This window comes from Hippocampus comes, unplaced genomic scaffold (genome assembly GCF_001891065.2).
Source record: "Hippocampus comes isolate QL1 unplaced genomic scaffold, H_comes_QL1_v1.1 scaffold77, whole genome shotgun sequence".
In the NCBI taxonomy this organism is placed as follows: Eukaryota; Metazoa; Chordata; class Actinopteri; order Syngnathiformes; family Syngnathidae; genus Hippocampus; species Hippocampus comes.
In genome coordinates this window covers 110,938-128,437 of record NW_017805289.1, presented here as the reverse complement: position 1 = coordinate 128,437, position 17,500 = coordinate 110,938, and the positions used below count along the sequence as shown (strand labels likewise).

The following is a 17,500-nucleotide window of genomic DNA, read 5'->3' as shown; positions in this document are numbered from 1 at the left end:
TATATATATATATATATATATATATATATATATATATATATATATATATATATATATATATATATATATATATATATATATATATATATATATATATATATATATATATATATATATATATATATATATATATATATATATATATATATATATATATATATATATATATATATATATATATATATATATATATATATATATATATATATATATATATATATATATATATATATATATATATATATATATATATATATATATATATATATATATATATATATATATATATATATATATATATATATATATATATATATATATATATATATATATATATATATATATATATATATATATATATATATATATATATATATATATATATATATATATATATATATATATATATATATATATATATATATATATATATATATATATATATATATATATATATATATATATATATATATATATATATATATATATATATATATATATATATATATATATATATATATATATATATATATATATATATATATATATATATATATATATATATATATATATATATATATATATATATATATATATATATATATATATATATATATATATATATATATATATATATATATATATATATATATATATATATATATATATATATATATATATATATATATATATATATATATATATATATATATATATATATATATATATATATATATATATATATATATATATATATATATATATATATATATATATATATATATATATATATATATATATATATATATATATATATATATATATATATATATATATATATATATATATATATATATATATATATATATATATATATATATATATATATATATATATATATATATATATATATATATATATATATATATATATATATATATATATATATATATATATATATATATATATATATATATATATATATATATATATATATATATATATATATATATATATATATATATATATATATATATATATATATATATATATATATATATATATATATATATATATATATATATATATATATATATATATATATATATATATATATATATATATATATATATATATATATATATATATATATATATATATATATATATATATATATATATATATATATATATATATATATATATATATATATATATATATATATATATATATATATATATATATATATATATATATATATATATATATATATATATATATATATATATATATATATATATATATATATATATATATATATATATATATATATATATATATATATATATATATATATATATATATATATATATATATATATATATATATATATATATATATATATATATATATATATATATATATATATATATATATATATATATATATATATATATATATATATATATATATATATATATATATATATATATATATATATATATATATATATATATATATATATATATATATATATATATATATATATATATATATATATATATATATATATATATATATATATATATATATATATATATATATATATATATATATATATATATATATATATATATATATATATATATATATATATATATATATATATATATATATATATATATATATATATATATATATATATATATATATATATATATATATATATATATATATATATATATATATATATATATATATATATATATATATATATATATATATATATATATATATATATATATATATATATATATATATATATATATATATATATATATATATATATATATATATATATATATATATATATATATATATATATATATATATATATATATATATATATATATATATATATATATATATATATATATATATATATATATATATATATATATATATATATATATATATATATATATATATATATATATATATATATATATATATATATATATATATATATATATATATATATATATATATATATATATATATATATATATATATATATATATATATATATATATATATATATATATATATATATATATATATATATATATATATATATATATATATATATATATATATATATATATATATATATATATATATATATATATATATATATATATATATATATATATATATATATATATATATATATATATATATATATATATATATATATATATATATATATATATATATATATATATATATATATATATATATATATATATATATATATATATATATATATATATATATATATATATATATATATATATATATATATATATATATATATATATATATATATATATATATATATATATATATATATATATATATATATATATATATATATATATATATATATATATATATATATATATATATATATATATATATATATATATATATATATATATATATATATATATATATATATATATATATATATATATATATATATATATATATATATATATATATATATATATATATATATAAATAAAACACTTTCAGGGACAGCGGTTACTACAGTGGATAGCTTATCATGTTATGAGGTCACGAAGTGCACAAAAGGGATGTAGTGGCATCTTTGAGTGTCCAGGACAGTACTAAATCTGACACATGACTATTATTATATGTGGAAATCATAATTGATTGATAGATATCTGATAGTGTCAATCAAAACGCAGCACGATGATATTTTGAGCAATTCTCGGACTGAAATGCGTTTTTTCGAGCATGTAAGGTGTACCTAATGTCGTGGCCGATGTGTGTAATCACAATAGATAAGATCTTTTCTGGCTTTTGTCGCCCTGTGCATTTTGATGAGAAGCATGTGGCCCGTGCGCGGGTTGCCATCAGACAGGCATCAGAGTCGATATTCACGGCAGATAAGAGGTGATTCGTGTCACCAGCGACATTTTGCTGCAGGATAAATTTGATAATCATTTTCCTCCACGGCCCTCTTCTGGTGCCAGACCATAAAACCTGCTAAAAAATGTCAAGTCTGACGCTTGTGAGACACTTTTTTCAGCACCCTGGACAGAGACTTTGCTTTTTTGGCAGCAAGGCAGGAAGCTTCTGTTGAACATTGGTATTTGCCGGCTTGCACATATCCATTCAAATGCAGCACTTTTAACTATTTTTGTGGGACTTTTTCCAAGTCGTGCCATGTATTTATTAATCATGACAATTCTAGCAATTTCATTGCAATTTAGGATTTTTTCTTTTCAAGATCTGAGCCGCTTCAATCTATTTAATACCACCCCCAGTTGGAGTCAATTGTCAAACTAAACAAAAAAATAAGGAGAATGACAGGTTGTGTATTTAAAAACAACCACATCACACTGTCTTTAGGTCAGCTAGCTTAATGCTAACACAATGTAAAACGCTATGGAGGGGTTAACGAATAGCATCTGTTTGTCAGTGGTATAACAGTTTCAATTTCAGGACCAGATATTTGAACACTAATGGTGCAGCAACGAATGTGGACTGACAGTGTAACAGTACTCAATGGCATATGTTCTGTATTCTCTTTGAAAAGCTACGAATGTCACAGTTGTTCAGTGTGAAAGTATTGTTTGCGCCTGACATTGCTGCACTGGGTGGTGGCCAACCTCCAATTTTGTTCGGATGTATTCCACCTTCTAATTGAAGGGAAAACAAATTAACCGTTGTACAAGGATAAAAATGATTTAACAATAATATAACATTTTGCCGGTAATTTTAATGGCCGAATATAAAGGCAATTTGCGTTGCCGTCTATGATCTCTCATTTGTAGTTCCTTAATTGTCTCCCAAGTGTAAAAAATAAATAAAAAATAAAAGAAATAAAAAGAAGTGTTGACTATGTTGGAAAACAGGAAGAAAAACAAAACTCCTTTTGCCAACTCGCGACAACTGTCTGCTTGCAGATTTCTATTGTATATTGTCCTTCTTTTCTCACATTCTTCTCAACAGCCCTCATTGAGGCTGCTTCTTATTTTTGGAATAAGTGTCACCAAAAGGCTAAAGCGGATTTCGGGTAGACCCACGTTAGAGGATATGAAATTGGCTGAGAGAGAGACTCCAGCTCCCTGCGACCTTGAACGGAATAAGCAGTTTAGAAAATGCGTAATCAAGACCTGATACGGATCTGAGGATATCCAATTACACGCATGTCCCCCTCGCTTACACTGCCATGACTCTTGTCTGAATAACATATTGGATTTTAAAACAATTTGAATTGAAGATGCTAGTGTTTTTTTTTTCTTCCTTTTTTTTTTTTTTTTTTTTGAACAACCGCTAATTAATTTCCAAAGGGGTCATGTGAGAACCGGTAACGCCATGTTGAACTTAATTGTATTAGACAGTAGATAGTATAGTTCAAGTGATGGATATCTGAACACAAACACATGTAGAAAAATAAGATAACAATCTATCCAGGGCTGAATGATTTTCAAAAATAAACTCATTGAGAATTAATGTGAAAAACAATTTCTTGACTGACTTCAGTTAGAATTAACTTGCGCAACACTTGGACTTGCGACTGATGTAATTGTGCCTTATACTGCCCCCAGGTGGCCATGGCACACACACACACCAGAAGGAGCAGCGCAATGTTCATTGAATTCAAACAAAAAAAATGTGGCAATAACTGTTTACGTCTCGACGTTTTATTTATGCCATAACTGTCTGTTTTTATGAAGTCGAAATAAAAGCACGGCATATTTTCATGTCATCAGCACTGACAAGAACCCTTTTGGGGACAGCGGTGACCACAGTGGGCAGTTTCTCACGTAACCAGGTTACAGGTTATCATTGTTGGTGCATGGAAGGGTTAAGGACAAAAACAGTGTGACGCTTTTACTACTTTGCATACAGTGCTGTCTTCTCTCCATACAAAAATAGATGACAGCTACGGGGGTGGGGTCATCACATAAGGAAAATGTACCGAGAGCCTCTAGAGCATCATTGGTCCTTTTCCAGTGTTTGTCTTGTCCAGTTGGGATGCACTGAGTCATCAAATAATCCCAGCTGCTCCTGCAGAACTGCAGAAAAGGCGTCCGAAACGAGGAGGTCAGCTCCCCTTGGGCCTGTCTGTTTTCTTGCGGTGCCCGGTTGTGTTCTGCCAAGACAGGCGGCCCCGCACGGTGCCCGTAGTATTGTTCTCCTGTCAGACGCTTGTCCTCACAAACGCGCACGGGGGCGTGTTGGAACATGAAAGAAAACAGTGGCCTTTTGTCTTGCTTCGTGTAGCGGCGGCCTCACCTTGTCGCGCAAAAGAATGCTTGACGAGCTTTTATAGTCATCAGCTGAAGATACATGCATTTTTATAGGAACTGCTGCAGCTTTTTACACGGCGTAATAAAACACACTTGCGCCTTTATATCCTACTCACTCGTGCCTACGGAGGGCATTAAACGGGATGTTGTAGTCATGGATACAGCAAGGACGTCTCAGAGCCGCTCAAGTAAATATTTAGCCACTTCCTGGAAAACGGCCACTTTGGATAGGGCGCCGTCATAACCGTTCGCTTCGTTTTTTGGGCTTGTAAGAGTGAAATGAGGCGGAATGCGGCAAGGAGTGGCGTCACGCGGCAGCTTACCGGTGAGCAAATACGAACGGAGCTCATTTATTCATTCACATTAAAAAAACGAATCACAGTGGAAAATGTGATCAAATTTCACTTTAGTTACTTTTGTTATTCATAAAATGCCTCTGGAAGATGAGAAAAAGACAGAAAATCAACATTGAGATGTTTCTTTTATTCCGATGATGAGTGAAAGTTTCCTCCATTTACTCCCTCCCCCCCGCCCCCCCAAACACATTTAAACTAATGAAAACACATTTGTTAGACATATTGTCAACTTATTTGTCGTTATATGGGGCAACAGTAAAAAAACACTGCGGAGTGTAACACTGTAGCGTCCAAAACTAACCTCGCAATCAAGCTAATGTTAGCATCGGCGGCCATAGCCAGACCAAACGTACGGTCCAGAGGCATAATGCGTGCTGCTCCAATTGTGTCACCATTAACTAATAGCATAATCGTGGCTGCATGCACTTCCCCGGGGATTTTAAACAATGTACATTTTTATTTTTAGCATCTGTCAGGGCAGAAAATGTACAAACTTGAACTGAGTACAATTCAGTGACAAGTTGGGTCTGTAACGTGACAGAACATCGGCAAAAACATTGATCGGTGTTGCAAATGATCGATCATTGAGCACGCAAGGACGATGAAACATCCACTTCATAACTACATTAAAAGTTTTTCTTTTGAGTTGAAAACGGCTTACCTTTTTCCTGACAAAAAGAAAGACCGCTTGTATGATGCGCGTTGTGATATTGTTTAGCGGAAATGCGAGCAGAGCTGTGTCCAGCTGAGTCTGTAACACGCAGTGGACAAGGGAGAGTGGGGTGGGGGGGGTCCCGTGGCCACTGTGAGAAATTTAGGGTGTTCCGAGGACATGCAAAGTGAAAGAGAAGCAAATGCAAGGGGAGTAGTTGGAGTTAATTAACTCAGCTTTTTTTTTTTTTGCTTTGTGCCAGGCTGAATTATCACCATGGCGGAGTTTAGTTTAGGATTGCAAGAATTAGAGATAACACCCGGCGCCCCAGCCACGGCCCGGGCCCACTGCCAGCACATTCAGCGCAAATACATTTAAAGAGGCACAAAGCTGCTTAGAATATTCATGTGTCACTTGGCCCTGCGTGGCGTAGCTTATAGAAATATGAAACCATCTCCTCTCTGCTGGCAAATGATTTCCACGGTTTAAAAATATCTACTGTGGGTTTCAAGAACAAAGAGGAGATTGCGCTGACATTAGCATGCAGCAGCGCACATGGACCTGAAGCGGCGGATATGATCTGGATGGATTTCTAAAAATGTGTTTACCGTCTTTGAAGGTTTTGCCTCAAACGGTGCATTGATGACAGATTCATGGTACAGACTTCCAAATGGGAATCATCACTAAAGACATGTTTATACGTTGTTTGTATTCACCATTGGCATTGAGGCTCACTTTTTACGGTCTAATCCAATCAACCCAACCCCCAAAACGTTTTATTTTTTTTCCCGCTAACCTTTCACTTGAGGTGGTCGCGACTCAAGTGTTTCCCTGCCGGGTGAGGGGTTATGTATGCGATTGTTCTGAGAGAGCTTGCCCCTCGAGAGGAGCCCCGTGCTTGCATTTCTTGCTTCCTCGCCCGTTCAGCTCAGCGCTGAGTGAAGGTCAAAGCTGAGATCACTCACATGGAAGGAAACGCAGGACACGTGGATCTGTCCAGCTCCACGCTCCAACCCGGGGAAGATGAGCATGGGGGGGGGATTTGATGTCACGCTGGGCTGAAAGGAAAGAGAAAGCCAGAGGAGAGCATGTTCAGTTGGAGCAAGTACAAAAAGAAAGAACAGGAAGGTCGGTTTGCTGTGGTGCAGTTGTCCCACATTGCCGGTTATGATTCAGAAAAAAACCTAACCAAAATCCATGATAAGACACTGCATAATAATAATAATAACAACAAACTACAATGGACGGTCCATTCAATTATTGTGAAGTAAAACTGTGCTAGCTGTGTATTTTGAGCAGATTGAGTTCCTGTGACCCAAGCTTGGGTGAATCTCTATATTGAATCATGGCACATTTGGCTGTCTCCACTTCCACCCGACTGTGAGACATTAGGAATCAGAAGACGAAGAAAAAAAAAAAAATCAATGTTTGTATTGCTAAGAGGAAAATGGAAAGAAAGAGAGAAAAAAAAAACCCTGGCAGCTGCGGCAAGTTAACGGCGCCAAGTCCCGGATGGCGCCGCTTGTGTGCATCTATCACAGGTTACCATCTGTGAGAACGCGAAGACAGTGAAGAAGGCGCAAGCGTGAGGGATTGGATTAAAAACGGGGCGCATGTTGTGGGCTGCCCACGAGCAGCAGCAACTTTGGTTTCTGATCTAGACTCCGGAGTTTTACAGAAGAGCTAACAGCTAACATAGCACAAGGTAGCACCTTGTTTTTGGCAGCAATAGAATAAAACTGTGTGTGTGTGTGTGTGTGTGTGTGTGTGTGTGTGTGTGTGTGTGTGTGTGTGAGAGAGAGAGAGAGAGAGAGAGAGAGAGAGAGAGAGAGAAAGGAATTGAGAGGATAAATGCGATTGAGGTAGGTACTGTTGCTGTAATGCAATTTAGCTACTTTTAGCATTTTGCGTTGGCTTAGCTTGCTACATTTCTTTAGCGGCTAGCGTCAGTGTAGTTAAAGGTCAGGTGTGAAGTAAAGTTAGCCTCCCATTTTTGAGCAATACTGAGGGCTAACTATTTCAAGCATACTTTGGTTATTATTATTATTTTTTTTTTAACACAACCCACCCATAGCAACGCGCTAACAATGAAAATGCTTTTATTCGGCAATCTCCAGCAAGTAACGTCATTTCCAGCATGCCGAGTCACCAGTCAGCCGTTGCAATGCATTGCTGATTGTCCCGTTGACTGCTCTTTACTATTTTCATGTTTCATGGATCGAATATTAAAAGTTTTGTCAATGGAGGTCAGTGTTTCTTATCGTGTTTAGGATAGCAGGGAAGAACGGCCACCGCTGTCAGGTTTCCATCGCTGTGATTTCCAGTGAGTACACAAGGGACCCGTAGTTCCTCCGTGGTAATTAAACTTATATGATTACTGCTTGAAGGAGGGGAAACAAACATGGCTGAACAATGGTTCATTGTGACCGCCGCCAATAGTGCTAATTGCCGCCAGGCTAAATGTTTACCGTACACTTGCTTTGTGATGAATAAACCGAAGAGGTGATTGCCTCTCGTCGGAGACGTCATTGCAACCCCCCCGTCTCCACCTTACTTAGAGGGCGGCCCCCGCCACACCGAGGCAATTTATGTGACTTCGAAGCCAAGAAAACAGGAAAAGGCATCATACTGTAAATGAAAGCATCGAAGCTGCGGAGGTCAAGTAATTGGGTAAAAAGCCCACATGCCCTGTTGCTATGACGCTAGCCGCGAGCGAGTTTCACCTTCATCTTTTGCCAGCGCACAGAAGGAAATGCGAATTTGACTGCACAACCTGCTTGAATAGGGAACCAAGGACACGGGAGGAGCAACGATTCAGGCAGATTGGCTTACGTCATCTGCATTCAATCAATAGCGCTGCCTTTTATCCACCATTCACGATCCAATGTCAAGTAGGATGTCCGCTTTTATGATCGGTTCTTTAACGTCGCAATTTAATGTGCAGAATGCGCACTCCATTTACGTTCTAATCACAGAACTCAGGGATACAAGAGAGGTAACCCAATATATCCAAAGTCTTCAATCTACTGAAAGTTTTAGTCACAAACGTGACCCTTTAACAACTGTTTAATCTTTACTGATTGTGAAGCTATTACCGGCATGATCTCTCTTTTTTGTTTTGTTTTTTGAAATTCAGTATGCTTCTTCAGTCCTCCCATCAGCGCGCATGTCAGGCACGCGCTTGATTTGATTTTCCCATCACGCCTGATCAGTTTTGGAATTGGGCGAAAACGTGTTGAATTTAATCTGCCAAACGGCGGCTGTCTACTCGTCTTTCCTTTTTTATTTTTAAAACAAAAAGCTCTACGTTTCCCACTCAGCGGGGTGATAACCAACGTGAGACGCATGATCTAAAAAAAATAAATAAAAAAAAAATCTTTAATTTTCCACCAATTTCACTGTTTCCGTTTATCCTCCTTTTCCTTTGGAATCCATTAGCCTGTGGCTTATTTCCCCTCCGTTAAATCGGTGCCTGTGACTTTCATTTCTGTTCACCCCTCGCTGCTGCGGGTTGCCTTGCCGCAATTGGCCTTTTGTTGTGCCAAAGAATGAGAAATGGACACACCTTTGCAGCAAAGTGCAGCTTATCGACTTGAACCTGTAGTTGTGTTTGTCAGGTATTGCGTGCAGCCTGCTCTGTGGCCTGATAACTACAGCACGAAGGAACTGACAATTTCCTGCCCTCGGGCTGGAAGATGTGGAAAGGAGTGTGTGCGTCTAGGTATCTGTTCAGCTAGTGGGCCGTCCATTCTGTCTTTTTAATTGAGTCGCGTTAATCTGCCTTCCTTGAACCCCTTTGTGTGTGTGTTGTTTTAATCTTTGTTTTAATTTTTCTTCCTGCCTCACCCATCCCCCCCTTCTCTCTTCAGTGAACCGTTTGATATTTATTTTTGGGAGGTGGGGGTGATTTCTTCTGACAGCTTACTCAGACTTTGGACATCACCTGTTGACACAGTGTGAAGTCGAGCTTTTTGAGACGGCGTAAATGCCTGAAATTATAATACTTTGGACAGAGGTGTGGAAACCAGACTGCAAAATGTTATTTTTAAATTTTTTTGTGCTTTTTTTGGCAGGGGGCGGGGGGGGGTCGTTGTTTATTTGAGGTGTGAAGGGCAAACTAGACTTTGAAATTGGACGTAAATTAAAGTACAGTAGAAATTATCGGTGCCCATTTTTTAGATCAAGCAAAGTCATTGATTAGCAAAGCTGCTCCGCACAAACAAACAAATAAACAAAAAAAAATTTCTGCAGGTACAGTCGTGCCTTGAGATCCAAAGTAGCTTGACTCAAAAGTTTTCCAGATGCGAACTGACAGTATATCTTCAGCGTTGGCAAACTTGCGTGTTTACTTTCCTTACATCTAAAGTCGATACTGTATCAACCCCCTGCAGTCCATCTATTGATGTTTTTCATTCCTCCATTGCTTCACTTCTTAAGTGCTGCAAGATAACTTCCTACAATGTACTGGACTTACTTGCCTCTCGCCTCCAAGGTGTTCTTCTTCTTCCTCCTTGTTTTTGTTTTTTTGTCCTTCACTGTCCTTTGTCTGTGCGCCTTCTTTGTTTCGCCTCCTCCCCTCACGTCTTTGTACTCGCTGCCATGATTACCTTGTGTCGCCTGCGTGCCTAGTTGCGGGGAGCACTGTATCATCCGGAGAGCTGTTTCGAAACCGTTGCTTCCCCTTATTTTGCTTTCACTATGAGCCACTCAGCACAGGGCGAAACAAATTATGCACTCCATACTTTTCTGAAAGTGTCAATCAAAGTGAGCTGCGCCTTGTAAAGTGAGTGCGTACGCATTACCGTTTATATTTCAGTAACAAGGTTATTCAAACGTAAGGATGAACCCCCTTGTAAAATTGACTCCCGCCTCCCTTTAGTCCAAACCAGCTGTGAGCATTAAAGAGCTTCGACCTGAATTAATTTGTGACCTCTTGGCTCTGCTGGTGGATAACATCTGCCTCTCGACAAGAAAGTAAGTGTAATTTTACAGCCATTTTGTTCGTTTTACAATGCAGAGGAGAGCAGAACATGGACGGGTTGATGAGCAGGGGAAGAGTGCGAATTAGAATAAAGGAAAAGGAGCAGCCAACGATAGTGTGGCACTTAATTGCAACAATAATGGATTTTTTTTTTGTTACCTCTCTGCTAAATGGTTGAACGAGGTTAAAATGATAGACAGACAGGGAGAGAAAGAGAGATGTAAAAATAACGATGTGATGATTGGATAAAAAAATGTGGGTTGTTTAAAATTCCCATTAAAGTTGATATTGGTTATTAAAGTCAAAGAAATAAAATAAATAGATTTCCTTGAAATGTTTAAATAAATGAAACGGAATTCATAATGAATGCATTGTAAGTTTTTTTCTTTCCTTCATTGGAACAAATGGAAGTGAAATGAGAAGTTAAATCCAAAAAAAAAAACAACCAACCTTTTTATCGCCGTAAATGAAAATTGAAGAGTGAGTAATGCAAATGAAATCAACAAAAAAAAAGTCATTGTTAATTATTAAAATGTTTTCACAAAGAGATGAGACAGGTTCATTAATTATTCAAATAATCACGAGTGAGCAGCTCTAAACTGAAAAAAAATGTGCCGCTAATCCATGTGATTGGGATTGGCTGATCTCGCTCAGGGATGATCGGTATGGGAATCGGCGGCATAAAACCCTGATCAGAAATTTGGAACACTCCTAATAATAATTCATAATAAAACTTGATTATTGTCTTTTTCTGTCAGCATAATGACTTAAAAAAAAAAAGAAAAAAAGCTGGTGCAAATCATTTAATGACAACACGACAAATTTAAGTTATATCCCGGGTTCGCGTGACCGGAAATACTCCCATCACGCCCCGATTGCGTCATAACGGCAGGGACGGACGGCGGCCCATGAAATCCAGCGAAATCACCATTCAAAAAAGAAATTTAAAAACAACGTTGCCAAGGATGGACTGACTCGCCGCTCTCTCCGCATGCAGTGGATAATTAGCATATCGCTCTTGATTAAAAGCGAGCCGTGCTGCGGGGTCGCCATCTGTCACCTGCGGAGGCCGTCAGGAAACAGACTCTATTCGCCGAGCGCGTGTGTTTGCGCCATATGCGGCCGTTTGATAAGACACGGGGGCCACTGAAAGAAATGGTTTTAAGTGTCAACATTATGCTAACTTTGGTATCCATTCGCTTCCGGCCCGTGAATCGGAACCTCCAATTATTTTTTTGTCCTGCTTTGGCGTCTCACCACTGCGAGCGTGGCATTTCTTACGAGGATATGTTCTTGAACTTTCCAACCTGGAGGCTACAGTATTGGCAATTCTCATTTTTATACATGGAATGTTACACGCTACAATACGCGCTCACCTCTCCCCGGTCCTTCTCTTTCTCATGCCGACTTTTCCAAAATCCCCTCGCCTGCTCCATATTCAATCATCCCACTTTCATTCCCCTGCACTCTTTGCCTTCTTTCATTGGCGATGGGGGTCCTGCCCTTGGTTTGGGATTTATTTTGACTTCTTTTGGATATTCTGTACTTGGACCTGCATGAAATAAGCCAAATTTACAACAAAAAAAATGGTTTCACAGGCCTTGATTATGTTCTGTCCTGGAAAAGCACTTACAAAAAAAAGAATAAAAATCCCGACTGTAATAAGTGCTTTATCTTGCCGATCATGAAGTGCTTGTATGCTGGTTTGTTATGTGTCATTTGCACGAATGAAAATCCTTGCAAGACACACCACACTATACTTTACTAATCCTTGAGCGTATTACCGTATTTTCCGCGGCGCTTCAGAGTATAAGGCGCACCTTCAATAAATGGCCTATTTTAAAAAGGTTTTCATATATCGGGCGCACCGCGTTATAAGACGCATAGAATCGAAGCTACAGTAGTGGCTACGGTTGCGGTATGCAACCATAGATGGAGCAACGCTAAAGGGAATACAATACAATACAATACAGCTTTATTTGTATTGAGCTTTCACAACTGCTGCAGCTGGAACAAAGCGCTCGGCAGAAAAATTTAAAATACTACGTCCAAGAAATCAGAATATTGATGTATATATAAGGCGCATCGGATTATAAGGCGCACCAGCGCGGAAAATACGGTATTTCGTTTTTGTTCATGTTCATATCTCACTCAAAGTAATAGATCGTGGTGAAGATCGTGGTATAGGTGGCGTTGGAATTCGGTCATGTGGCCAAGTGTTATGTAAAAGGAACTCAAAAGCAATCGCTGCAACTATGTGATTGCATATGTGTGCTTTGCCGAAGGACTCCGGCACAAATGTCATCTCTCTTTGCAGTCCTCTTTCAATCCTTACCAACAGAAAGAAGACTTTCACCCTACATTTACGAGGTGTCCCTAAACACACCGCACGGAGCCGCCAAGCGACTGCCAATGCAAACGTAAATGTCAGCCTCAATGAACCCGCCAGCCAGCCAGGGTCAAACGGGTGAAAAATAGCAACTTTGAAAGAATGAAAATACAATGAAACTGACCAAATTGCCAAGTAGTTCAATGCGGAAAAAGTGTCTGCCTGCAAAATGTCAATTTAAAGGCCACGCAGATCACGGGCGAGCACCATAGTAATTAACCAAAGCTGTTTTGAAAGCAAAACGCGAAATTCAAAACATGACTAGAATATGCGCACCTAATTCTTGATGCTTGCCAAGGTTATCATAGTTAAAGAAATATAAATAAGTAAAACTAAAATGGGGAGGTTAAACATTTTCTTCACGCAATTAAATGACAATGAAAATGCTTTTTAAAAAATGAAAGCTAAGTGCATTTATTCCAATCATAATTTAATCAAAAATGTCCTTCATTTTCATCTTTGTCAATAAATATCTTAAATCCGCTTTCGGGATTCATTTTAAATGTTTATTTCAGTGTTGCTGTATTGGAAAATGCATAATGACCTTTTATTTTTCATCTATCACTCAACAAATACTCTAAATATTTAAAATAATACTACTATAAAACTAATAAACACAAAACTAAAATGACGCATTTTTCGAAAAATAAAACAAACACACCTGCTTGAAAACTGAATTAAAGAACCTGAATTAAAAAAAAAATACACAAATCAAAAAGTTTATCATCCATTATGCAGAGCAATATTTACGGTCACCTAAAAGTGGGCTGACATCGCTCTTATTTGGAAGGTATACGTGATGCTGGTGAATGAGTATCGGCTGTTGGAGTATCAGCGCATTTGTGCAAGTGCCCATACCGACATAAAGTATTGGTACCAATAACTAGCACGTTGCGCTGGTGGTGTTTTCCGTCTTTAAGAACAGTTGCGTTTGTGTGCATGTGTGTGCGTCCTCTTCATCTTTGCTGTTTTATTATTCAGCGACATTCGCAAATGAGTGCAGAGAAGAGCTTGCGAGCGGACATGAAGTCATTTGAGAGTCTGGCACGCGGGGGCCCGTAGAAGTGTACTCACAATTTGGCACAATTAGCACCAAAAGGGCTCCCTCCTTGACAAATTAGCACACAAAATGTCAGCTGGTAGTTGAGCGCAGCCACTGTGAGGCCTTGCAAATTAGCACGTATTTAGCGGAGTTAGCTGGCACATTATTGAGAGCGGCGAGAACGCGCACATCTGTTGCCGGCGCTCCCCGTGAATACATGTTATACGATCACTGGTGCCTCTTGTTGGAACCGGGTCAGCTTGGCAGCGCGTTTTCTAATTGAAGTGTGCACACAGTCCTAATAGGAAATTGATGAGATGGACCGTTTGGCAAAAAAAAAGGCTGACTTGTTCTGGACCTCCTGAGTGAGAATTCAGGCAGCCTTGTGTAAAAAATATGACGGTAAAGGTTCCCTTCTATCATAATTCACTTTCTAGATGCGCAGAGTTGTGAAAGCTCAATATAAATAAAGCTGTATTGTATTGTATTCCCTTTAACATAGCTCCATCTAGTGGAGGCATAACGCAACCGCGATTGTAGCTTCTATTCTATGCGCCTTATCATGCGGTGCGCCCTACATGTGAAAACAGTTTTAAAATATGCCATTCATTGAAGGTGCGCCTGATACTCCGAAGCGCCTTATCGCGCGGAAAACACGGTACTTTGACAAGTCCACGTAACAAAGCATTTGTACTTTTGTTGCATTCCGAGACGGAGTGTTGTGAAAGTTGCAGCGAGCGCCACAGGTGTGGCCTTGCAACGCTCCCCTTTTCCCCAGCCTGGCTTGTTTTGTGGCTGACAGCTCGGTTTAGGCTCAACGGTGCCAGCGCGTGATTGTGTGTGCTCGCGTGCGTCACTTCAAGTGTCTGAGTCAGCTGGAGGCTTAGCGGCCCCGAGTGTCAGGGGACAGTTGAGCTCGGTGTCAAAATGCTCGGGACTGACAGGGAAGGGATTGTGTGCTCTCTCAAAACCATTCTGCTCACTTATCGTAATGCTGGCCGTGGTTCAATGTTGGGGGTATTTTTTTATTTTATTTTTTTTGAGCACATGGTGACACCTTGACAACTTGATTTGTTTCCATTATTTAATTTTTGAATGCTTTGAATAAAATCAAAAAGGGTTTTTATTGTAATGAAAATTCTCCACACTGCCCTGCCTCTTAAAGCGACATGCACGGAAGGACGCGAAAATAGATACCTTTTTTTTTTTAATCCATTTGATCCTTGCAATTTATTTTTTTGTGGGCAGTCAAATATGTTTCAAATGTGTTGAAAGCAGATGGGAAGGGTAAAACTATTTCTTAAAACAACAACAGATTTTTAAATGGTCATTTACTTTCATCAAAATAATCGATCAAAAGGCGTTTCACTGTATTCCGCCAAATATGTCTGCTAATAGGAGTCATGAAAGGAGACGGAGGCCATTACTGATGTCATGCCGTCGACATAAAAAAATGTGTTGAGAATAATTCAACAGTATTGCACTCCATTTTGCCCCATTTGCTTCAAAACGTGATCGATCGCTCGCTTTCGCACATTCGACAGAATTGTAAAGGAATGAGTAATTGGTGATTATTCCTGGAAAGGGTACTTTTAAAGACTTCGCTGCCATTTCGAGAGTTGCACAAGCCCTAACTAACTTAAAAAAAAAGGCTTGATTTAATATGTTTATTCCTACACACTGACATTCTCCAAACTGGGTGATGTCGGCATTGTCTTGGTCACACTTGTAGTTGGTCTTCCAGTGTAATATTTGAAGGTCAGTCCATTGCAACGGAAGCGGCAGATTAATGAGCGGGAGTGGCTTTCATGCATCATGTCGCATTTACAGGCAAACATACGGGAAGCGTTCCCTCTGGGAATTTACATGGGAAACGGGGTTCCATCACATAGTGTGACCCCACCAAAACCGAAATAGGTGACGGTCGAGGGGCTTTTACGGCCTGACTGAGAGTCTGCATGCACTCACCTGGGCCACTTAGCCTAACGACGCTTTTGCTCGCCGGTTGCCATGGCAGCGCGGGGCCCCGCCACCATCCCGCAGCTACACCGCCGGTCATTAGTCACACAGGCAGTCGGAGACAGGCCCATCCGCACTATCTCGGCGTCCTTCCTCTACCAATCAGCCGCTCGCGCTCGCAAAGCGCCGCTACCTCTCAGCCGTGGCGTTGACGACGCGCTCGTCGCCATGGCAACATATCTGACTCAATCTCCGTCAGCATCCTTGAGTAAAGAAAGCTAATTGTACTTTCATGCATCGCGTACCGGCCAACCTTCCCCTTCGCTGTCCGCGCATCAAGTCTACTTCCGATTCAAAAGTAATGAATGTGACTTCAGAGTTACGATTGTGTGTTTACTATTACCCCCCAACCCCCCACCCCCCCAAAAAAAGATAATAAACCAATTTTCTCTGCAACACATCAAGGCACTCAGTTTGCCGTGTGTATATTAAAGGGAGTAAAGCACACATATAAAAAACACCCTCCCACGCAGCACTTTCATTTCCACTCGCCTCTCACTCTTTGGCGCTCACACACATACACACACATGGACACACACGCTTGCTTGCTCTAGAGAACAGGAGAGCTCATACACAAACATAGTGAAACACTCAAATCGGCAGGCCTGTTTTCTCCCAAAGGGTGATTATCTCGCATTAACTCACGCCGAGCTTTCATTTGCGCCATTATTCACACCCGTAACTCTGATGGTGGCTCTATCGCTCACACACAC

General features: G+C 36.5%; 1 protein-coding gene and 1 long non-coding RNA gene across 4 annotated transcripts in view; one reads left to right on the top strand and one right to left on the bottom strand.

The window, feature by feature from the left end:
• The window catches only part of LOC109516813 (glutamate receptor ionotropic, kainate 2-like), a 72,401-nt gene that overhangs the window by 3,634 nt on the left and 51,267 nt on the right, over window positions 1-17,500 (top strand). The window lies entirely within an intron of this gene.
• LOC109516817 (uncharacterized) lies at window positions 6,594-10,998 on the bottom strand. The gene is made up of 2 exons (XR_002168419.1): window positions 10,831-10,998; window positions 6,594-7,414 (listed from the first exon to the last, which is right to left on the bottom strand). It is a non-coding gene; the product is annotated as an uncharacterized LOC109516817 (long non-coding RNA).